At 39.2% G+C, this 24,655-nt stretch overlaps 1 protein-coding gene across 17 annotated transcripts in view; it reads right to left on the reverse strand.

Moving 5' to 3' along the window:
- thrb (thyroid hormone receptor beta) overlaps positions 1-24,655 on the reverse strand; it is a 112,036-nt gene that overhangs the window by 36,863 nt on the left and 50,518 nt on the right. For 9 of the 17 annotated variants that reach the window (XM_044171196.1, XM_044171191.1, XM_044171195.1 and 6 more), the window contains one exon: positions 8,049-8,115. The exons of 5 other annotated variants lie outside the window; for them this stretch is intronic. The gene's annotated coding sequence lies outside the window, so the exon portion shown is untranslated. Of the gene's footprint in view, positions 1-2,541; positions 2,756-8,048; positions 8,116-24,655 lie in introns of those variants that run through there. 3 more of the 17 variants (XM_044171187.1, XM_044171198.1, XM_044171202.1) reach the window with 3 other exon arrangements.

Consider the following 24,655-nt stretch of genomic DNA (forward strand, 5'->3'; position numbering starts at 1 on the left):
ACTTTTCTAGGCTCTGGGAAACCTTTACAAATAGTAAACCTTCATAAGAAAAAAACAAATCTAATAATTGTATAATAAGTGGGTAATAAGTAATAACTGACCTTGTTTGCAGTTCGAGCTGTCCTGTCAACAGTTTTACAGGCGTGTCTTTTATAACGGTGGTCATTGGACCGCAGATGGATGATTACTGCACTACACAAGAGATCCAACTTGATTCAAAAGTTTTGAAATATGCTGAATTATTGTATATTGGAAACAGATGAAATAACCTAATTCACAGGCAGATTTTTGCTATAGGACAGTAAGACTTTATTACTATGAAAATAAACTAAATGATTGGTTCAGATGTTTATTTTTTGTGGTGAATTCAAAGCACAGATGACAGCTGAGTTGTCTTGCTTTGACTGGACTTTGAATGTACGGGAGCCAACAGGGACAAAGTTTGAGAAAAGGCAAAAGCCAAAATACTAAGTGATTCATTCAAATGCTATTGTCTCAAGAAGTCACTGGCTCAGTTTGGCATGAACTTTCCTCGACGCCGATGATGTTAAACAGTTCCACTTAGGAGACTCAAGGAGTCGCCAAAGCCATCAGGTTTCAGATTGTACTGGCAGCTGCTTTGGTGTTATAGCTGCCTGTTAGATTTTAGCCTCAACTGCAGTCAAATCTAAACCTTTTGATCTGTTGTTAAAAAGTTGAATCCTTAACCATATTCACACTCTTCGTTCCTTTCACACATCTTACAACTGCAAACACCCGAGAGAGTCTGTGCTTGGAAGTCAGGTACAGTCATGGGTTTGTAGGTGTGTTGTATGCGGAGCACTCTGTAGGGTATGGGTGAGCACTTCCTTCCTCTACACTGTGACACACAATTTCTCCACCACAACAGCTACCACATCCTGCATGATGAGAGCTGCAGGAATAACAAACTCACTTGTACACCTTGATCAAATGCGTTACCTCCTTACATCACTTGAAAAGCATTATGCAACTTTGATTAATGCTGTGTACTATGTGTTGAATATCACAGACAGTAATAGAAATACATACTGACGGTATAAAACTGCGATGACACTTGTTAAAGCTGTGAGATTGTGTACTGCTGACTAGTATGTGACGCCCATGTCATACATATTTTCATAGCTTTGTGTTATGATAAAATTTTATGTCATGGAAGTGCAAAAATAAATTACTAGAGTACCCCTTTAGTTTCTCTGATGAACAGACTAAAAATGAATTCATTAGAGCTTTGAAAAACATATAATTATAAAACCTTGCTTATTTAAGAATATTCCCATGACATAGCTTATGTTAAATGTGGCAGCTATGTTTTTCCAAAGAAATCTTAAGAGAACTTAGAGGGAAATATTTTCTTTATGATACTGTTTTACTAATGAGTGGACTTTTTAAAATGGGAAATTCCATCCTCAGATATACTGTTGCATGCTATTCAGTGATAAAGTGTGCTATTCAGCGATACCCACTTTCCCTCAGCCTGACTTGTTTAGAGATTCTCTGGGTTTCTAAGAATTACTTTCAATTTGGCTGTAACGAGTAGGTGGAGAGAATGATAGATGATGCATGATTGTTGACTGTCTTTATCTTTCGCTGAGAAACTCCAAAACCTTATGCTTTGCTGTTGATAATAAGATGGCTTGAAAGTTTTCTATATCAAACGTAAGTCTCTACATCATATTATCCACTATAATAAGAAAAGTGGATTCTTAACAAGCACAATTTATCATCACGTCTTTAAATGAAAGCAGAACCAAAAGTATTCCAAGCTTAACATAGACATTGATGCAACAACACAGACAGTAGCTAATACAAAAAAATCATTGTGAAATAACCCACAAGTGTACACTCAGAAGCCTGGGGTAAGGCAGGAAACAGGAAATAGGCCCCTAATGAGGTACATGCTGTACATGCTGTACTTTTCCTCATTGCTACCATCCAGAGAACAGATTAGGCTAACTGATTATTGCAAACCAGTTCTTGATACATACAAGACAATGACACTAGCTGTATCCAACAAAGTCGTATTGTTTTTATAGACTCTAGCATTTTCTCCACACAAAACTACAACTGATCCGAGATGAAAGACAAGGATACTGCAGATACTCTGTCACAACAGTGTACAAACATACAGATGAAGACCTTCAGCTGACTCTTAGGCTTAGCATTTCTACCATGCCTGTTATTAGTTTTACATGCTTTCTTCAAATGTCAGTGCTACCCTGTAAAACCTTTTGCCAACATGAATGGGTGCAACAGATCCTTAAAGCACAACTATACAACAAGTCATCAAAATAAGGCAGATGCTTTAGGCATGAAAGAAATTAAAATTCTTTGAGTCTGACAAAGTTAATTAAAAACACATCTGTATCAAAATCCTCCACTTTTAAATGAGACCAAAGAGCATTTTTCTGACTGTAATATTGTATTGTTTAGCTATCACCAGAGAGCATCCTGTAAACCAGCGACTGTCAAATTGTAAAAGAGTAGCCATATGAATGACTGGATCAAAGGTTTCAGCCTCACCATGTTCATGCTCCTGCATCTTCAAACAGCTTCTCAGTGAACCCATTTCTTGTAAATGCTTTACTCAAGCAAAGTTTAGTTAAAGAGGCAACACAATATGATGCAATGCATATACAGGGTTTCCCACACTTCAAAAGTTAAATCCCAGAGAATTTCCATAACTTCAAACTGAAATTTGTGACTCTTACAGATGCTATGAAACTGAAAACCTCTATCATTGTAAATTAAAACTTAACACCTACACTATATGGTCAAAAGTATGTGGACACCTCTGTGCTAGCCACCCTCTGCACATAATAATATCACAACTATCCTTCCTGAGATGATTCTATGTTTTACAAAAAGTAATCAATGGCATGAAAACATAATAATGCTATATAGGAAAGCAGGAGATAAGTATGCATAGAAATAATATCAAAAATAAAGAGCTTTTCTGTCAGGTGGAAGTACCTCCAGTTACTCAGAGCTACCAGAGCTTCAACAAGTCCTGGCAGAGCTTTGAGGAAATGGCATGTGCAAAACAAACTAAAGTGCATAAAATTTATATATATGAATATTTATTCCTGTACCCTTAATTATGGAAGTGCAATTGACTAACTCTTGAAACTGAAGACACTTGGCTGAAGCACTTTTTGTGTGTAGTAATAAAACTAAAAGATATGTTACTGGCATAAACAGTAAACATATTTCAACAAAACAGTTACAGTATACATGGTCAGTTGTGAATGTGTGGAGATTGGCCTGGGATGTTGCTAGATTCCCTGCCTGAATAATTATATTCAAAAGACCAAAAGTGTTCTTGCTCCACCCGATTTATTGAGGATTCTTCTGACTTGTGTGAATTTGGGGTTCTCATGGTTTGAGGCATTATGTATAGAATTTCATGTTTTATTTTGAAATGCTTTTTTCCCCTCATGTGTCTGGTAGTTTTGCTTCCTGTTTTTGTTCGCTTTTCCTGCTAGTTTTGTTTGCTCCGCCCTGATTAGTCTCACCTGTGTCTCGTTGTCTCCCTTCACCTGAGTGTATTTAGTCTGTGTGCTTCCCTTGTCTCTGTCAGATCGTCATTGTCTCCTTGTCAAGCGTCCTGGCCTTTGGTTCCCCAGTGTATTGTATTATTTTGTTTCGCTTTTGTAATATTGGATTTTTGCTTACCCTCATGGACTTATTTCCTTCTGTTGGACTGCCTCCCTGATTCTGACCACTGCCTGCATGATAATCAGTCTAAGCCTGTTTCTGTTTCATGAAATCACTGAACTATACCTGCTCTGCCTCGGTGTCTGTGTTTGGGTCCAATACCCTGTTACCTACTTTACAAAAACACAACAGGGGTAAAGAAATATCCCAGCATGCAGTTCACATCAACTAGTGGTGATGGCGGAGGATTTTAAAATGAACCAATTAGTTTACAATATCAAAATAAGGCCTACTTGAGAGGCATTATGAGTGGACAGTCAACTTCCACCGTCATCCCGGGGAGAACAGTCTTATCTCGGTAAACCCTTTGGTAATTTATTGTTGGCTCTGATGTCTCGGTAGCATTTTGAACATATAATTCCTTTTGGAAGAGACAACATTTCATTTTGTTGCTGAACGCTCCAAAAAAGCAATTGTTTTTCTTCCAAAAAGCCTGTTAGTGGACCTTGAGTTTAGATGATTTTGTCACAGAACACCAGAGCCTGGCTGAGCTGGGGATGTCAGCAAGAATGCTTCTGTGCCAATTGCTCATTAAGGGTGCTGCATCCTCCCATCGTCTGAAGTTTGGACCCTCTAGTTCAACTTGCCAAGTTCAAACTCCCACTAGCTTTTCCCAGGGCTTTCGGCCATATCGCACGGCCTTCTTCAGCAAGTAGAACTTGCTAAGGGTCATCACATGACCTAAGTACAAACTCCCTGAAGAAAGCTGTGAGATATGGTCAAAATATTGGAAAACTAAGTAAGTAAACCTTGGGTTTAGAATATTTTAGCATTAATGTGTTGCCAAGGTAATGGAATGAGATGTTCATCAATGGGTGCAATGTTTGGGTGTCCACATGCTTTTGGCCATATAGTGTAGCTTTGTGGGCTTCAGGGAGGCAGTATTACAGTGATTAATGCCTATGCAGTACTTGAACAGTTGGTGACCTGGTGGTGACCCATTGAAAATTTGTCAGAATTTAGCAAACAATGGTGTGGAAGGTTCTACGGTTCAATATTAATATCAACTGAAATGTTCCTATATGGATTGCTGAGACAGTATCTGTCTTCAGCATAATATATTGAGTGGTGGAGAGTAACTAAATACATCTACTCAAGTACTGTACTTATGTACAATTATGAGGTACTTGAGTATTTTAATTTTATGCTACTTCATACTTCTGCTTAACAAAATTTTGGAAGGCAAGTTGTACTTCTTACTCCACTACATTTACTTGACAGCTATAGTTATTAGTTAACTAGACTTAACATAAAAAACATATGTTAACTTTTTATATTATATATATATATATATATATATATGAAACATACATCACATTGTTAAACATTAAACCGTTGGTTCCCAGCCTGTTTGGCTTGCGATCCCTTACAATAAGTATGTAGTTGGCTCCTTGTCATATTCCAGATGTCTGAGTTAGCAGTTTCATCAGAGAGACATTTCCCCTCTAAACTTCTCACATGATTTCATGTAGATAACTGTTTAAAAGATCAAAAGAGGTCAAATCATTCAATATGTTACAAAAAGCTTTGAGAGAAGTCCAAAAAATGAATATAGATGTGTATCAGAACTTTGTTTCTTCTTCTTTCCTCTCCCATTAATCATCTCACGACCCCTCGGATTTATCTGGTGACCATTTGGACCCTCTGGAGGGGCCTGACCCCTAGGTTGTGAACCAGTAGATTAAACTACCTAACAGTAACGTAATTAAAACTATCTCCACCGCGAGCACAGTAAAATGCTGCTTATACACACTGATGCATCATCGTATTAACAATCTAATAACGTGAGATAATATCAGTTACAGGAGGCATTTTACTGCAGAGCAAGTACTTTACTTCTGATTCTTTAAGTACAATTAAGTGATAATACTTATGTACTTTTACTTAAGTAAAAGGCAGTAAATGCTGCATTCACTTGTAATAAAAAATATTGCTCCAGTTGTTTTGAAAACTTCACAAAGGGCATCAGGGCCTTATCTAAATGTCAGCCCTCCTAACAGTCTTCAGTGGTAATCTCATTGTGCGCAACTTCAGCTTGCATCATGAATTAACACTGACAAGCAGCAGTAAACAATAGTCACAGCCTTGACCGATGTGCATCTTATTTGAGGTTGCATTCAGATAACAGTCAATCTTGATCTGCCGACCATTATGTCTAGAGCTCTCTAATACGTAATGTATTCACACTGTGCAACGTGATACAGGCTCATCATCATGGCAACTGGTAACACAAAAAGGACAGCAGATGGTGTTTTCATTAAAGAATTCAAGCTAATAGAAGAATCAACCGAATGACTTTGTGTTGGAGTCTCCAGTGCACTTATCAAATTACATTAAGTTCTCAGGCTGCCGGGGAAAAAACACACAAAAAGGATCGCTGATACACAGGGGCTATCTGGTGTGCTTTGGAAATGCCACAGTGTTCCTGTTACACTGTACACGGTCATGAGCATGATCCCTCACTGGAGGCTGAGAGCTGAGCAGGTCCAAATAATGCATCGGGTGTATTAAACCAATAATAACGACCAGCAGTGAGAACATATCATGACAGCTGGAGCTAATCACCTGCAGACCCATGAATGATGTTTGGCGTCTAAGTTATCATCATTACATTTTAGGTCCAACACATTTTCCCATTTTATGTGTGCAGATGGAAGCCTTTTTGCTTTCATTCCAACATCTCCTCTAAGCTACACAGTCTTCATTTTTAATAAGCTGTCACATGTTTCCCTCCTTGCAATATACAGTACACTATGCTGGTTTGTTGAGTTGAATTTATAGGGTAACAAGCCTTTGCCTAGTGGGGTAAATGTAGCAGCTGCCTTTATTTAATGGTGAAAAACAATTTCACTCATAATTTTTTGTTTCTTTTTAATTAGCTGACATTAAATCACAGTGAGGTGTTGATGTATCAGCTGTTGATTAAAAAGGTGACGGCTTGTGCTGAGTGCAGCAAGATTTTCACTGCCCCCAATGCACAGCAGAATACGCCTATAGGGGAAGTGTTTGCATGTTATGCTTTTTATAACCGACATTCTGCTCGAATGCACCCACGTGACAGTTAAACTGTTAGCAAGGCAGCCCTTTTATTGGAGTTTGGAGAACAGAAGGCCCATTGTTTAAGTCCAATAACATTTTGGAACATATCTGTGGTTAAAACTGACTGGAAAAAAAAGTTCTACTCAAATTTACCCAAAATACAATGATAACTGAAACAATACCATATTATTATGTCACAATATGATATGTTATCATATTGTGACATGTAATGTACTGTTACAGTTAAAATAAGACTTAAGAGATAAAACTGTTACAGGAGAATTTGGATTTAATAACATTCAGTGTGTTTACATGCACTTAAGGGAAATTCTGGTTTATTTCAACCCGGCGTATTTCCCATAAATGTGGCCATTGCGACTCTAGATTCCTGTGCAGTTAGCCATAATGGCTATCATGGCTAACTTCCAGGGGGCTGAAAACCTGATTTCCCTAGCTTGAATGCTATTGGTTTGAACATGGCTTGGAGATTCATAACATTTTTAAGTGATATAGAGCTACAGAGCTATAGCTGATGACTTATCTGCTGTATTAATTAGTTTTAGAGCTGCATGTAGTTTTGATTCCATTTGATTATGACAATGTGTTTTCATATTGATTATTGCTGAAGCAAGGCTGATTATATTTGGTTATTTCTTTTTGCAACTAATTCCATTCAACTGCCATAATTTATAATTGATAAATCGATGCAACTAATACATTTCACATCACAAATACACACCCTCGCATTACATGGGATACATGAGATAATGACACCTGAGGACTGGGCCTTCATTGAATATTATCGTTTATTGACTTTTCCATGGAATCACATCATTGAATTACATTGTGATGAATTAAAAACAAAGGTATTGTTTTATGTGTGAATGTATGTGGAACACAGGTTATTGCACTGAACATTAGTTGATTTTGCATCAGTATTGGAGAAATATTCATATCATCAACATTTTTCTGATTTTAACCCAGCCCTATGACACATGCACAGTCTGCAGCTGTCAAACCCAAAGACAAGAAACAGAATAAACAGACAGATCACCAGTCTGGCACATAATGATTTAACCTGGATCAGTACCAAGATTTACATCACGACTCCCAACTGCTAGAGACACTGATTTTCTGTGTGTGTGTGTGTGTGTGTGTGTGTGTGTGTGCGCCTTGGCCACAGCAGGGAGATCCAGTGGAGAGAAACACTGCATTGGCATTCTGCAGGCTGCAGGACTCTGGCTGTGTGGAATTGAGCAACATGAAAATCTTACCAGAGATAGTGGTGAAGTCTGACTCCAGGCAGCGCTGAGGAGCTGCTGAGCTCCCCGAGAGAAACACCTACAAACACACACACACATATATTGAGCCCGATAAAAATAATGAGCAAATGAGGTTAAAATCACAGTTCAGCTACGAAAGCCAGTAGGTCCTCAGAAAGGCTAGAAACGATCACATGGCATAAAAATATTGACCCAAGGCGCTGGGTGGGTTTTAAAGTTGAAAAGCTTCTCATTGGTGTGAGCAGAGCCATTAAACCCCCTATTATCCAGGTTGTGGTGGCTGCCTGTGTTTTCAATGAAATCAGAAGGACGTCAGTGAAGTACTGACACTAGTTTGAACACCTTTTGTGCTTTGTCTGTGTGGCAGGATGTAGTCAGAACACTACATACTACTTACTAAGATGACCTATATGCAACACTACGCTCAACAAAGAAACTCCCACAGCTGCTTTAAAATAACCTCTGGTGGTTTCCACATGTGATTACGACCACAAATACACCCCCCCTCGCTGCAGTGAGGATGTGCTAGTATAAATTTCGTTTCCCCTTTTGGAACGGCAGCCCTCAAATGAGTAAATATATATTTTTGTGTGTGTCAGCCCCTGAAGCGAAGGGCTGCATTTTGGGAGGAAAACGGCCATAAATAAAACAACAGTGTCAAAACATGTGCAGGGAAGCAGAAACGAGCGCTCAGGTTTGACTCAGTCTTGTGTTTGGACAAAAATCATTGGAAGTCATGTCAAGTTCATGGTGAGATCTCAAGGGAAGAAGCAGAAGAAAGAAACAGGAGGCGGTTTGATTATGATGAGAGTGAGAAAGGAAAGCATTTGTTTGTGTCATTAATTCAGTGGCAGGACAGGGCTGGTCATCTCTCTCCGACAGACGGTAATCACTTGTAATCAGACTTAATGGGCACTCTAATGGGAATGCGTTGCCTCTGTGCATGCTCTGTCTGTAGCACTCTTTAACACACTTGTCCACACACAAACAAGCGCGCACACACATGCGTGCGCGCACATTTGCATCTCATCTGGGGGAAATGTAATGCCGCACTTCAATCTGAACGGGAATTATTGTTTTAATAATACTGTCTATCCATAACAGTACAACATAATCAAGTCCTATTTGTATGTAATGCTAATTTACATTTTTGCTTGGTTCATATTCTCTTCAGGTTTCATTTGCATGCACTCATTCATTTGCTGAGGCTGGTTACTCTGCTGAGCTCAGCTCTGTCTCCATCAACACTTACACAATTTTACAAACACACAGTTTACATTGCTCATTAAAGGATAATCTGCTTTATTACTTATTGTCGCAGTCTTTGCCATCATCAGTTATAATAACATTGTACCCATCAAGGTAATAGCTGTGATCTGGGAACACGGTAAAATCACGACGACAAAGCAGTGGTTATTGTGCCGGAATGACTGTTGCATTATTATGACAACCGGAAACTGTGAGCTGCTTATTTCTTCCCTTTTGATTGTTTGAAGTGTAGTTAATATAAATGTTGCCAAATGTTTTTTCTTGTATGTGGTGAGACGTTATTAGACATGTACAGTAAACAAATGGGAATAAATCTTGCAGCACCCTGTCTCTAAGGTAACAAAGTCCAATGGGGCAAGAAATGGGAGATCACCTGATTGCTTGTTGGAAACAAGATTAATTAAACCACTTTATTTGGAGGTGAAACTAAAAGTGAGGGCACCTGAAATGTCAATAATAATCCCAGCCTGTTGGTCTGACTGCTCGTGTTTCTTGACCTGTCAGACTTCTTTTTAGTGATGTTGCTCTGTTCCCAGATCTCAATTAACTTGCATTGTAGAAAGGAGGGGGACTGGCTAGTGTTAGCCGTCTTTCTTACATGGGTCTAGATGGGGTGATGACAAATCGCCAGACTGTCAAAACTCACAGCAGCGGGTAGTCCTGTGACCTGTTTTTTTTTGCCAGCTAGCTGGTCAACTGCCTGTTAGGCTGTTGGAATTGAAATGCTATAACAAACTATTTCCTAAATTCCAGTGGGCGAGACATACATACACTTGTTCTCTTTGGTAAATAAATGAATTTGTTAAGTACACAGAGTATATGACAATGATACAATACATTTAACACCTCCCATGTCCTTGATTCCAACTCGTCATGTTTTCCCCCATAAATAAATGCAGCTGTTTCTAAAATATTTCCTACCAATAAGTGATTTTGGACTGTGATGCTATTATCCAGTCAGAAATGTGTCTGTATATATTTTGGTGAAGAGAGACACAAGTAGAGAGATGAAAAGAAAGTGTGTGTGTCTTAGAGAGAGAGCGAGAGAGAGAGTTGTGAAAAAACACCCACTGATACACTCTATTACTCAGTTTCCATGGTGATTTGAGTTATATTTGACAATGTGACGCACATTTTCAGCATCCACTTTTGCTGTTAGGTTTCTTCATCTTTCCCAGCGCAGCGAGCTAAAAGTATGAATGGTTTATACTAAAGAAAAGCAAGATAACATAACATTTCGGCCTGAGCAAGTCTAGAAAAAACATCTGGGTGAGTGTCGACGGGCTGGACTGTAATGGCTGTAAATGGTTAAGTAAAGGCTGTGTAGGGCAGAGCTCCTCCCCAGTGTTTTCCTCCAGGGGTGTGTCAAGTGGTCTGTGGGAAACTTAATGAATTCAAGGCCTTCTTGTGTCTGTGATCCCAACTCGTGAGTCCCCACTTCATGTTTCCAGTGTGATTAGTCCTGTGTACTTAGCCTCCAATTACTTCACTATTAAGTCCAAGGAATTAGTACTCAGTCTGAATGGTGCTACAGCGACTCTGAACTTGCAGTGCATATAAAAGCTGAATGTGAGTTTGAACTCTGGGAAATACATCTGATACTTAAAGATGCAATAATGTACTGGCCAGTAATGCAAGTGCTGACATTACCGGCTTTGAAAGCTCACACAAACAACATCACAGTACTATTATTCCAGTGTTTTTCATGCTGTGGTGTTTCTGTTGAATCTGCTCATATTAGCTGCAATAGCTTAGGGGATGATCACCCCTGTCACTTTTTCTGCAGCGAGAGGCGCCTATATCCTGTTGTTTACAACAGTATTTTTGCACATTGCTGTTGTTGTGCTTCAGGCACCTGACGTACCTTTGTGGTCCTAAAAGCGCAGCAGGTTACAACATTTTCAAATGCCCTACACCACTGCGGCTTTTTCTCTTCTGTCCATTCCGGTAACAACACACACAAGACGTGCTTCACTTGTGCACTATAAGCATGTAAAATGGAGGAAAGTCAATTTTGAAACAAAAGAGAATATCATGATAAAAATAGAAAGCATCAGGCCTGGGTCATGATTAAAATGGATGGGGAGTTTTCCTCTGTAGTTATCCAACAATATTACATAATGTCATTAATTAGCTAAGTGACTGGCAGCAGCTGACTTTGTGCTAGCCTTTAATCACTAAAGAAAATATCATGTAACTCTGCCTTGTGCCCCAATCTAAAGCCTAACCTATTCCATTGATTTTTTAAGTCCAAGGTTTATTTTTGGATTTATTTTTTTTCTTCTTTTCTTTGGTGAGTCTCAATGGGGAAAAAAGACCAAAAAGATTCTTAGTTCTGATGGGGCAAAAACTGAACTTTTTATCCTCCTTCCAGATCTAAGGCCAGTGCCTTGGTCAAGGACAGTGTCCAAGTGCTTTGGTGTGGGAGGAAAGTGGAGCACTTAAGGAAACCATGTCAACGTGGAGAGAACCATCACTCCACCTAGAAAGGCCTCAGTCGGGTTTAAACCAGAGGACCTTTTAGCTTTGAGGAAACAGTGCAAAGCACTCGGGAGATCATGATGCAAAATGTAAGGTTTGATACATAACCATGGAGCCACAGTTCTGTATATTTTCCACTACAGAAGGTAAAGAAACCAAAATTATGCAATTTCTTTTCTTTTAAAAACATTACACAGTAGCTCACTATCAATCTTGCTTAAAAAAGGCAATGAAACATTTGTATACAGTCAAGAAGTGCTCTAAAAAGACAAAAAGGTCAAACTGCTCTAAATTATTTACTAAACTAAACACATATAAAGGACTGTGAGGTCTACATCTTGAGGTGTACTCTACTGCCAAAGTTCCATATGATGGGATGCCTGGGCCATGTCACACCATGAGAAGCTCAGATCAAAGCACGAGTGGTTTTCCATAGGGGTGCACGATTCTGGTTCTGATCGATACCAAATAATACCAGGGACAGAATCGCCAATACAATACAACAATACTTTTTAGGATGAAAAACGCCTAATGTACTGTCACGTTGGGGCGAGCCATGTGCCAAGATTTATGAGGTATGATGGTGAGTCAGTCCGCCACTTTGGTTGAGACCGATATATCTCAAAAACTATTGGATGGATTACAATGACATTAGGTACAGACATTCATGGTTCCCGGAGGATGAATCCTGCTGACTTTGGTGATTCCTTGACTTTTCCTTTAGTGCCACCAGCTGGTCAAAGTTTTGACGTATCCAGTGAAATATCTCAATACCTACTTGGACTGGCACAAAACTGTGAAAACATTTTCACATTACATCCCATCATACAGTATCTGCACAATGCTCACTGACTATGTATTTTGCTAAAGTTCCTACAAAATGTTCATTGTCAAACTTTTCTACAATATTAACTCGTGGCACCTAAAGCACAATTAAGGTATGGCATTAAAACCACATTAAACCAAGGTTCCACAAAAGACTGTCTATGTTTTTCTGACTGTTCCTTAGACACTGCTACAATGAAAATCTGGACTTGATCATAAAAGTCACTATTGACAATTGCTGAAGATGGAACAATGCTGGAGACCTTTGAAATCTACACACAACCCAGATTTTTAGAGGGGATCACATACTGAAAGACTAAAAAAATACAATGGACATCCCAATGAACAACAAGCAGATGTCAGACGTCAGTCACTAGGCAACCCCCCAAATCAAGAGGGTACACAAATTCTTGTGTGCAAAACAGAAATAGTCATCCGTCAATAAACAACTTGCTGTTCTCACTGTGTTTGCATTGAAAGGGTAAAGTAACAGGAGAAAAATGGTGGGTGGAAAGATGTGGACAACAAGGACTGTGAGCTCTGCAGCGAGTTTAAGGTTAGTGAACTTCAAATGCATTGAACCTGGATGAATTAGCTTATAGTAGTTTGCACAACATACTATTTTTCTGTGTGCTCGCAATCCTGAATACTGTTGTAAAAATGAAACATGTTTGAAATCCTTTTAGTGGGAATGATTGGCAACAACTGGATTTCTGGTACTCAAATTGTCCAGACTAGAACATACCCCAACTTTGTTGGATCAGTTGTGACGCCCCAAATCATAACTAAAACAAATGACATGAATCGTCATTGTTTTGAAATAGAAATAAAACCGAATATAAAGACAGAACCAAAAACAAGACTTAAAGTAATTAATCCCCCCCCACATGAAATTGAATAACTCTCTTTCTGAAATTCCTGATCACTGAGGCCTTTTAGATCTCAAAAATAAAAAGTAACATGACTGAAGGAATATAGAAAGTAGGTGCCAAAAAAAAAAAAAAATTCAAACAATGTTATAGGAAGTTGGGGAGAGGAAACTGTGTACAGAGGTGAGGCAGGAGTCAGATCTGAGAAAAGACAAAACAAATCTTAAGGAATCTTTCTAGAGCATTTAAAAAACACAAGACAGAGGTGAACACCACCCTTCAAAGAAACGGTACCTTCAAGTGAGCGCAGCTAAATTAAGCGAGCACACAGGAAAGAGTCAGGGACCGCTCTGAGCTGCCAGCACCCGACAAACAGCGAGTCAAAGCTGTAATCACTGCCAGTGCTGAGTGTTGAATAAACCGCATGTTACATCATCACACTGATGTTCATCATATTGTACTGCAGTCAAAACTAAAACAAACAATATTTCGCAAAATGGGTCATCTTAGTTTTCTAATCAAATTTGCACTCAAGCATCAAAGTTCATTCTGTTCTTACTAGCTTTTTTCAGAGCTTTTGACCATATAACAAGGGCACCATCAGTAGATGGAGTCTGCTGAAAACTCCACCCTGATTTTAACTAGCAATTAAAGTGACTGATGCCAAACGTTTGCTGGTTCTGACTTCTCAAATGTGAGCATGTGATCCTTTTCTCTGCTTTATCATTGTAAACTGAATAGCTTTGGGTTTTAGACAGTTGATCGAATAAAACAAGACATTTTTAAGACTAAATGCTAAATTGATAATCGGTGATCTGGATTACCAATTGATAATTGGCGTCTTAACTGACAATACAAATGATCATTAGTTGCACCCTAATTCAATTTACAATGAGAAAAGCAGTAAATCCTCACATTTGAGTGAGAGTTGGAACTACAGAATGTTTTTTTAATTTTGCCTGAAAAATGACAATTAATCAATCATCAGAATGATTGATGATTAATCCTATGTCAATTTAATAACTGATTAGCTGACTAATTGTTTCAGCACTAACTGAATTATTGCCAAGATGTACGATATGATAAGGATGTATATGAGATAAGATTACAACCACAGAGCAAATGATGTGTGTGTGAGTGTGTTTTACTGTAGGGTGCAGTGGGAGACGCGCAGGTTAATATTGTGAACATACAGTGTGGAAAATAATTAGGATGCTGCAGATAAAGACTCGAAAAATATCTCAATTTCATGCATCTCTTGCCCTACTAACATCACCATCTTACACACACACACACACACACCTCCCCTTTCAGCCTGACAGTTGCTGCTTTCGCCTGTATGAGTGAGTGTGGGTCACATCAGGACAATGCGCCGGCTCGCAGACTCTGTTTGCAGCAATACAGAGTTTTTTTTCTCCTTTTTTTTCAGCCTCATGGACACTATTTCAGAGCCAGAATGAAAAAAAAAAAAAAAAGGGAAAAGGGGAGGGTGAAAAAAAGCCCTTTTCAAATTGATGACAGCAGTGGCGCTGAGGGAAACCACTGAAAGGAGTATATAAAGCAGCATCATAGCGTCTGCCTGTCCTCCCCCCCCGACATCAAAAGTGTGCGCCCATCCTGAGCCGACAGAGCTCCAGATCGCTGCAGTGCATGCTGGGTAAGAGAGGACAACTCAGGACACATGCAGGGACTTTAAGGATACTGCAGTAAGCTGTTCACAAAGAAAAAGATGCAGAGAGACGGAGGGAGGGGAGGGGAGGGGAGGGGAGGGAGACAAAAATACTGGCAGGATCAGTGAAGGATGGAGGAATTCAACTAACATTTCATTCTAACAAATATGAAAATGTTTGACGCAGCGGTTCCCTGTTTTAATTGTTTATGTCATTAGATCTGCATCAGTACACTGATAGGAAAACGCTGCTTTGCAGCAATGTTCGACTGAGTCTGAAGGATTTGAGATGAATTAGCTTATTTGGTTCTTTCGCGTTGTTTTTAATTTTTTATAAAGGCTACCACAAGACGCCTCTTTCATGGGGAGAAGGCGCATCTTCTTTCAGTTTGTTGCTTACTGTACTTGACCAGAGATGATACATTAAAACTGAAATGTGGACACATGAAACGCTAGATGAGCTGATTGTGTTCCAGCGAGTGGTGTGGTAAGACTTTTTAAAATGGTAAATGAATGCTGCATGTAATCAAATTGAAGACCTTTTCAGAAATTAAATTAACTGCAAAAAAATAATTATAGAAGAACTAGGGCTGCGATTAACAGTCATTTCCATTATCAATGAACGTGTTAATTACTTTTTTAATTAATAGATTAATCATTTAGTCTGTAATATAGTGAAAACTGCCAAATCACTATATTGCATAGTCAGCCTTAAAAAGAATATACAGGGAAAGCATTCACTGAAATATGACATCAGCATGCAGAGCAATAGTAAAAAGGACATATTGTTAGTAAAGATATTACAATAATACATTACACTGTATGTAGTATATTTTACTAAATGATCAAATATGAAAAGCATTAATATTCTTGGTGGTATTCTCTACTATCACTGTCTCCTAAAAATGATATTTGTATATTCATTTGCAAAAGTGATGTTAAGCTCAGGAGCGATCCGATTCTTTTCAACGGATCTTTGGTACGAATGAAGGGAACCGAGTCGCGCTTGGTGAGAGCCGTTCTTTTTATCGGTGTGGCCAAATTTCACTGCCTGCCCTGAATCCACTCCACTTTACGTGAACAGTGTACCAGTAACGTTACCACTCTAGTCCAAGTATATCCAGCTGTGGCCGCGGTACGAACGTGAAGGAAGCTGAACTTCCAATTATGGTTCATGGGCCGGTTGGGTTACAGAAGAGGCCGCGCCCAAAACATCATGTCATTTATCTTGGCCGGGGTTGCAGCAGAAAACAAAAACATGGCACCGAAAGCTTAGGTGAGAATGCCAAACCTATATACGTGAGTGCATTTTAATCAATATTGAGGCTTGTTAACACAAAACCCCACGTGCCTTAGAGTTCTTTAGCAAGCAAGCTTTAGTGTTATAAATTGATACCAAGTAACGCTAATGCTAGGTAAAGATGAACTTGGATTCAAGAAGCTTTAGTCAGGTTGCCCTTTGAGTACTTGAAGCTCAGGTCAAGAAGAAAACAAGATGAATTGAAGGAATGTTAAGTTGAAATATTCTATTTAAAGAAACTGAAAGTTCTTTGGAGTAAAGGGCAACAGTGACATGTGATTCTTTAGCCTACACATGTTTTAGCTTGACAGATGGAACAATGCAGAAAGTCTCATTTGTACAAGAGTCTTGCAGATTGTGGACATTTACATATTCATTTAAATTGCAAAGCAGGTAGGCTGTGAAGGAGAGCCCTTCACTTTGGACATCTTATGTTTTATATTTGAAACATTATTAGTTGTGTTATACTGCAGACATGTACAAATGCAATGTTATTTATTATATTTATTCTTTTAGTGCAATGAGTGTTTTAAAGTAAAATTGTATACATTGATTGGTGGGTGCAGCCAAGTCCCTCAGGTGGATGCAATTAGGTAATTAGGCCAGAGCCTCTGTTTTTAAATGGGGTTTGTGTTGAGGCTGGGGAAGGGTGTCCACGTTGTGAGTCACTCAGTTTTAGCTTTTAAACCGTGGTGGAAGCCTGCAGTTTTAAATAAATTAAACTATTTTTTTTAATATTTTATCCTCAGTTTCCTTTCAAACCTTTTTAAAGTGAGGAAGTATGGCCAGCTTCGTCACATATGCGGATGCAATCCTATGCAGCTTGTTTGAGATGTTAAGAAGTATTTCCAGCATCAAACTCACTAAAGTTTAAATGATATTTTATCCTCCTATAGATAAACAACCCAGCATTCCCAGATGGAGCACTTTCCACTGCCAGTCTGTCACAGGGCTTTATGGCCCATTTGCAGGGCCACCAGAGGTCTGTTGTAAAATATAGAGGTACGTCAATATATATGATTGACATATATTTAATCATTTGAAGTGTGAATGCTCTCCAAGTTTCCTTAAGGGAACATGCCTCACATATTATGAAATCACTTGTTATTCCTGTGCCCCAGGACATCATTGGTGTAAATTAGTGTTAGATCAGAACTTGTGGGCTCATTTGATGTTTGTGTGAGCTTTCACACTGCAAATGAGATTTATATTCAGGTCCTGACCTGTTAGTTATGATGGAATAATAACCTAATGTGGGTGTAAGAACAAAATTTATATTAGCACAATTTGAGGATTATCACATTTACTCAGCAAAATTTCAGGTTATAGGCATGGACCTTCCGTTTGAGCAAAAAATGTAATTGTGAGTGATGTGATTATTTATTGCTCTCACACAAACACCTGTTTTCAAATTATGTCTGTACACAATTAGAATTATTTGTCTGTTTCTAGAGTCTTTTAAATCACTTTTTCTGTCTGTCTGTCTTTCAGGATATAATGTCTATAAATGCCACCTTGGCTGTGTGGTTAACAGTCATTATCACTGTGGCTTCTGCCCCAGAATAATTGTTAGAAAGGAGCTGTTCGTTAATCATTTAAAAAACTGTTGGGGAAAAAAATGGCTCCACTCTTGACCTCCTGACTCCTGTATCGGCTCGGGCAACAGGGACTGCAGCTCCGACCTATTTGTTTAACTCTCTCCCATCTCATTTCAAAGAGGGAGCGTTGATTCCATATATATATATATAATTAATTCCATTTGGTATTCCTCATAAACAGTTTCTTTCCATTTATTAATTTCTGGTGTTTGTGGGTAAGCCAATGTAATTAGCTTTAGAGCACAAATTCTAAGTAATATTATATATATATAAGTACAGAAAACATTGAGAGCTCATGAAGATTCCTGGAAAGGTTAGTAGGTCCACTTGATTACTATCCCGGCGTATGCTGGTGTCACATCAGCTGGGTGGAGTTAAAATGTCAACTTTATTAACATAACATTTCATACAGAGGGGAAATTCTGAGTGGTAAATTCACAGACAAAGCAGAGGGATATGGCGTCACTTTGTGTAATGTTTACAACACAGATCGTTGACATCAGGTCCGGCAATACTAGTGCTATATTAGTGCTGCTAAACCTAGTCCACACATGTGAAATGAAATTATATTAGTGGGATGTCTAAGTTTAAATCTGATCCAAATCTTACCCTATCATTATCCTAGTGATTATTTTGCAGATAAACCTAGTAACCCCGCCCCCTAAATAAAGAGAAAAAAGAACAATGAGAAAGGAACGGCTCCCTTCAAAGAGCCGTAATTCCCATCACTAATTTGCAAAAGTAAATATGTTTTGGAAGAAACATATTGCAGCCTAGATTACATTATTTTAATAACAACCTATGTCTGACATTCACTGACAATTTTTCTACAATATCCACTTATGGCAAGGAAAGCATGATTAACATTTTTATTCTTACTCTTTATACTTTATTCTTTACTCAAATCACTTGGTTAAGGTTTGGGAAAGTATCTGCTGCCAAATCATGCGTTTTGTATGCCAACCATTCATCCCCATCATCTCCCTGGTGCGGTAAAAAAAAAAATCTTAAAAACCTCTTGGACTGGAAAAAGCATGGTCACTGAACATAATGCATACAGCAATTACATTTCCTCCAAAACATATTTGGCAAAACCATTTGAGTAGTACATAAACGGAATTAGTAGGAGACAGGGTTGACTCTGCTCTATAGAGCCATGGGGATTTATTTAGCTACAGGCGGTGAGGAGGTGGGACAGCAGGAGGGATGACAGGGGGAGGAAATGTTGTTGGATAGGACCTGAAAATTATAAATAACATGTTTAAAAAATATACAAAACAGATCAGTAAGATTGATTGACTAATTGTTTCAGCACTAAAAATGACAAAGAAAAGCAGTAAATAGTAAAGCACAGCAGATGCAGGCTGTGCTTTTAACATTAATGTGAGAAGAAGACATGCAGTAAAAAAGGAAAGAAGAAGAAATAAGTGGATTATTTTGGTACCTCTTTCTGTCCGAAATTTAGCCTCTGTTTCACATCTAACCTGGGTCACACAGTTTTACCCAGGCAGCGTCGCTAACACTGACCTTGCTTGTTGTGCCAACTCTCCCTCCCCCAGCCTCCCCGCTGGCATTCAACTGTCAGCACCGCTGCACCACCACAGCACTGACATACAAGCATCTGCTGCATGGTACTATATGAAATCCTGACCCCTGCACGACCCCTGTGTGTGTGTACAGCGGTATTTGAAGTTTGTCAGTGTGTGAATTAGTTTTACCACGAGTGCTGAGAGTGTTTGCTCGCAGCAGACAGGGAGCGCTACAGGGAATACATGTTCATAGTTTGTGTCAGCACTGATCAGCCGCCGCTGCTTTCTGCCAGATGTGAGGCAAGGCTGCCAGCATCCAGACCGTGGCTAGGCCAGGGGGAGTGCCCCTGCAGCCGGCCCACAGGATGGCACACACCTGCTCTGAAACCCGCTGTGCACAGTCACACTGTTAAAAGGTGTTTCTAAACATCATCATATCAATGTCAAATTAACTCTTAATCTAATTACTATGAACTACTGAGGCTACAGCTAAGCAAACTAGTAGTGGCTTCCATCTCATACTACTGGATGTGGATGGTGGACAAAGTAACAGTAATACAATATCCAGCAATATGCTGCTAGAGCTGCAACTAGTGACTATTTTCATTATTGATTTTTTTTTGATTAGTCAAACCATTTAATCTATACAATGTCTGAAAATAGTTGGAAGAAATAGTTGGAAAAAGATCCCAGAGCCTGAGGTTTCGGACTGTTATATCCAATTAGCAGTCCGAAAGGCCAAAGACACTGAGTTTACAATCATATAAAAACAGAGAAAAGCAGCAAATCCTCACATTTGAGAAGCTGGAACCAGAGAGTGTTTGTCATTTATCAGGTAAAAGTCTAATATCAAAATTGTTGTCAATTAATTTTCTGTCAATTCACCAAGCAATTAATCGACAGATTGTTTCAGCACTGTCTGCACACTTAAAAGTCCAGTGTGTAGGATGCAGTAGCGGTGTTGCAGATTGCAACCATTTAAATACCACTCGCCTCACCCTCCCCTTCCAAGCGTGTAGGAAAAACTACGGTGGCTACTGTAGAAACATAGGGGTGCAACATGGCGGCCTCTGTGGAGGGAACCCGCCCCCTCTGTAGATATAAAGGGCTTATTGTAAGGTAACGAAAACACGATTCTTATTTTCAGGTGATTATACACTAATGAATAACTGTCATATGGGTTGTTTTGAGGGCACTGACAAACAACCTATTTTGTTGTTTCAGTATAATGTGTTGTTGCAACTCAACATTTGATTCAGCGGGCAGACTATTTAACTAGTAATAATACTTGTACTTTTAAATATCATGGGAATATCTAGCGTTTTTCAGCCCATTTCCTCAATTCTGAATGGCTAAAGACGACAAACAGCTAAGGGAAAAGCCAACAAAAAAAGTCAACATTTTTGATAAGAGTTACTAAGTTACTAAGATTTCTGGTGCTCAAAACTCAAAACATCAATCAAAACATAATACAAATAATCTCGAGCCATTCAAAATGTCACAGATATTCTGAAATATTTTTGAAGAACATTGCCCCTTTTCCTACTTTGTGTAATATAACAATAGCAGATTTCTTCACATATCTGACCTGTTAGCTCTGTAGCAGATGATGAAATATGTATCAAAATGTATGTGGCAAGTATTTATTAATGTTCCAATGATATATTTAGCACCTCACAGATCCACCACTCCAACACTCAGCAAAGATGTAAACCTGTGTGATGACGTGTGTCAGTGATTATATTAGAAAATCTGACTGGAAAAAGGACAATTTTAACAAATCTATTAAAAATTCAAACTTATTCAATTGCAAAAATTATCTTTCTTTAGCTGGCCAGTGTTTGTCAATAAAAAAAACATGCTAAAAATAGTGGTAACACTTTTGAAGTGAGCTGTTGCACTGCAACAGATTATGAAACCATTAGAGGCATACATTTTAGCCCAATGTTGCAACAGTCAACCTCCTTAAAGTTAGCTCATTGTGTACAATTTATGATTCTAAGTATAAAATGGTAAAATAATGTACATTTAAGATGCCTTACAAAACTTAATAAAATCCACTTTAAAAACTGTGCAAACTAAACAGTGATGAGGAACCATCTGTCCAACAGATAATCATGTGGTGATGTTTGCTGCCAAAGCAAATATTTGTGCACCTGTAATAAAGACTCTTTTGTGGTTGTATGAAAATTAGTAGGTGCATTTGGAAATCAAATTCTCATTTTCTACTTAGAAAGCCTGTTAGTTCACTGACTGACTGCATAGATACATAGCATTTATACCAGACCAACAGCCTTTTGATATTAAAGGTCTCAGTAATGAAATAGTTCATACGAAGTGTCTCCCAAACACATCTGAAGTGTTTATACCTGTTCTGAATGGTCACGCTCAAAGATGGGGCGAAAAGCCTGCCGTCATAGAGAGAGGCGAGACGTGATAAATCGTACAAATGGGGATAACTTTCGGATAGTCTCTAAGGCATTTATGGTTCAAACCTCGTCTAGTTTCTCACATCCACACAGCTGGGCAATCTCTGCGTAATGTGCGTCTAATTGTTGGATTGTCTGTTTTGGAAAGTTACAAAAATTGTCGGATGCGGCCCCCCCAAATTCTGACACAGGAAAGTGTGTGTGTGTGTGTGTGTGTGTGGGGGGGGGGGCGCGACGACAAGATACATTGTTGCCTGTTAGTTCTGGTCCAGTTTGTGCTCTCACTGGCATTTTACAAATGAGCCAATAGCTGTAAAGTTTTGGTGATGTAATCCTGCAACATTAACACATCATCAGGACCCACGTGGGGAAATCAAATTCCAGAGGCTGAAAACAAGTCATGCAGTTCACAATCAGCAGATGGATTTATTAGTAGTTTAACATGAAAATCATGCTCAAATGACAAATCCACTATCATAAAAGCCTGTTGGTCTGTTTGCTTTCAAGTCTACTTGGAAGTGGACCGAGACCCTCCTTTTCAAGCGGTCTCAGTCTGGTTGTTTGGTCCACACCAGAGATCGATTGACAGCCTTCACACTAGTCCAAATGAACTGCACTAACCGGGCAAATGCAACAGGGCTCATTTTAACCAACAGGTCGGGTGTGAAAGCACCCTTAATAATAACCCAATCTGAAATGGACCCAACAACAGTCAGACCTGGTGAGAATTAAACCCGAGGATAGTGAGACATGCTTCAAAATGTGGTTGACCCAAATAGAAATAGAATAGCAGTATGTAGTTGCTGAATATATACTGAATATACTTTGGACCCAGCTCAGGTCCCAGCTTGGGTCTTGGTTACTAGGAGTGGACCTCCAGTGAAGACCTCTAGCTCTCATGAATCATCAAGTGTAATAGCAAACCAGCAGCACCAGCAGCTAAAGTGTCTATTCTCAGTTAAACAGTGCATACATAGACACATACAGTATTAAGCCTACCACAAGATTGCTCACTATTCCTGAATCGCATATGAAGATGCATTTCAACAGCTTATCCCTGACAAGACCTTAAGTGAGGCATTATCTATTATTCAGAACAGTATGTAAACACAAACCCTAAAAGCACAGTGTCGCACCATTATTTGGCTGTTTGTATGCGGTCTTTGAATTTGAAGGAACAAACTGTTTGGTGGTGGCTTTGCATGGGTGGGGGTTTGCAGTCTGGATGCAACAGACTGGATGCAACAACACTGATTTCAAGAACTGACCTTCAAACCAAAACCACTGACCTTTCCACCAGCCCAGCCTGCCCTCCTTCAGTCCCTGCTGGCCTATATTTCAGTGACTGTAAATACTTAACTTGAACTGTAAGAGCTAATTTCATCCATTCATCCAAGCCGTAATTATTCTTTTACAAGTCACTAACAAGGGCAATAAAACAGCACATAGACACATTAAAGCTGCTGTGAACTCTGCACAGTGAATGCCTCACCATGTACCTCAAAGTAGAGCCTATTCATAGAACACACCACACTGTAAAAGCCTGTCTTTGTTAGAAAGTCTTCCATATTGTTGGAGAACAAATGTTTTGCTCATTAGCCTTTGTAATTTAAGTCTGCGGGTCCCACCATAAAGATAATATATAGCATAGGAAGTGAGCTATACACTCAGGATCTAAATTCAGACAGCTCTAAACCAGTAAAATCTGGGTCTGGGTTTTCCTCCCACTGGTTTAGCAGCACTGCCCAGTTCTCTACAGTAAACACTAGGTTTTCCCCAACAGATAGGCAGGCAGGGCTGGGGATGGAAGGAAAGCATAGAGGCATGATGGGTGCCAGGATGCCAGTACCATGGCAAGGCGTTGGATGAACAAGATGTTTCTTGGCAGACATGCAGGAAGCACTTTGCAGCAGCATTCCAGGCAGTAAAATCGGAAAGACATACAGGAAAAACAAAGCAGAAAAAAACAAGTCAAATTAAAGGATTTTGCTCAACAACAAACAAGAGCTTCTAAATGTAACTCAATAAGCGAAAGTAATGTGTTGTGCTGACTTGATACAACTATCTATCCATCTTCTTAATAAGGTTGCTCGGAGAGTTACAGGGTTTGCAAAGAGTGTCAAAGCCTGCCTATCTGCAAATAGGTCAGTAAGGGCATCCTAGGATTTTCTCCAAAACTCCTCTGATTGGACAGTTTCCATGTCTCAGGGGCAGAAACCTGGATACCACACTGGCGCAACCCTCGCTAGCTAGGAACCCTGCCAGGTTTTAGGAGAAACACACACACACACACACACAACCATGTACTTCTATCTTTGTGAGGACTGTTGGGCCTCCATAGATGAATTCATTTATTTGTGTGACTTTAACTGAACTATTAGGAGACCGCATGCTCTTTTGTTCTGTAAAAAAAAAATAAGGAGAGCCATGGAATTCTGTCTCCCATTGGTCAGTCTGACCTGTGACCCGTGTCACCAGGTCAATAAAGGGGGTCAGCGGTCATTGTTCTGTCTCCCTCTCTGTGTGGCCTGCCTGGAACAGACACGCAGCAGAAATGAAAACTCTCTCTTACAGCAGCGATGCAAGGACCTGCATAAGATTTCTGCAACAATAGTTAGCACCAACGGCA

The sequence above is a fragment of the Siniperca chuatsi genome, linkage group LG17, assembly GCF_020085105.1.
Source record: "Siniperca chuatsi isolate FFG_IHB_CAS linkage group LG17, ASM2008510v1, whole genome shotgun sequence".
In the NCBI taxonomy this organism is placed as follows: Eukaryota; Metazoa; Chordata; class Actinopteri; order Centrarchiformes; family Sinipercidae; genus Siniperca; species Siniperca chuatsi.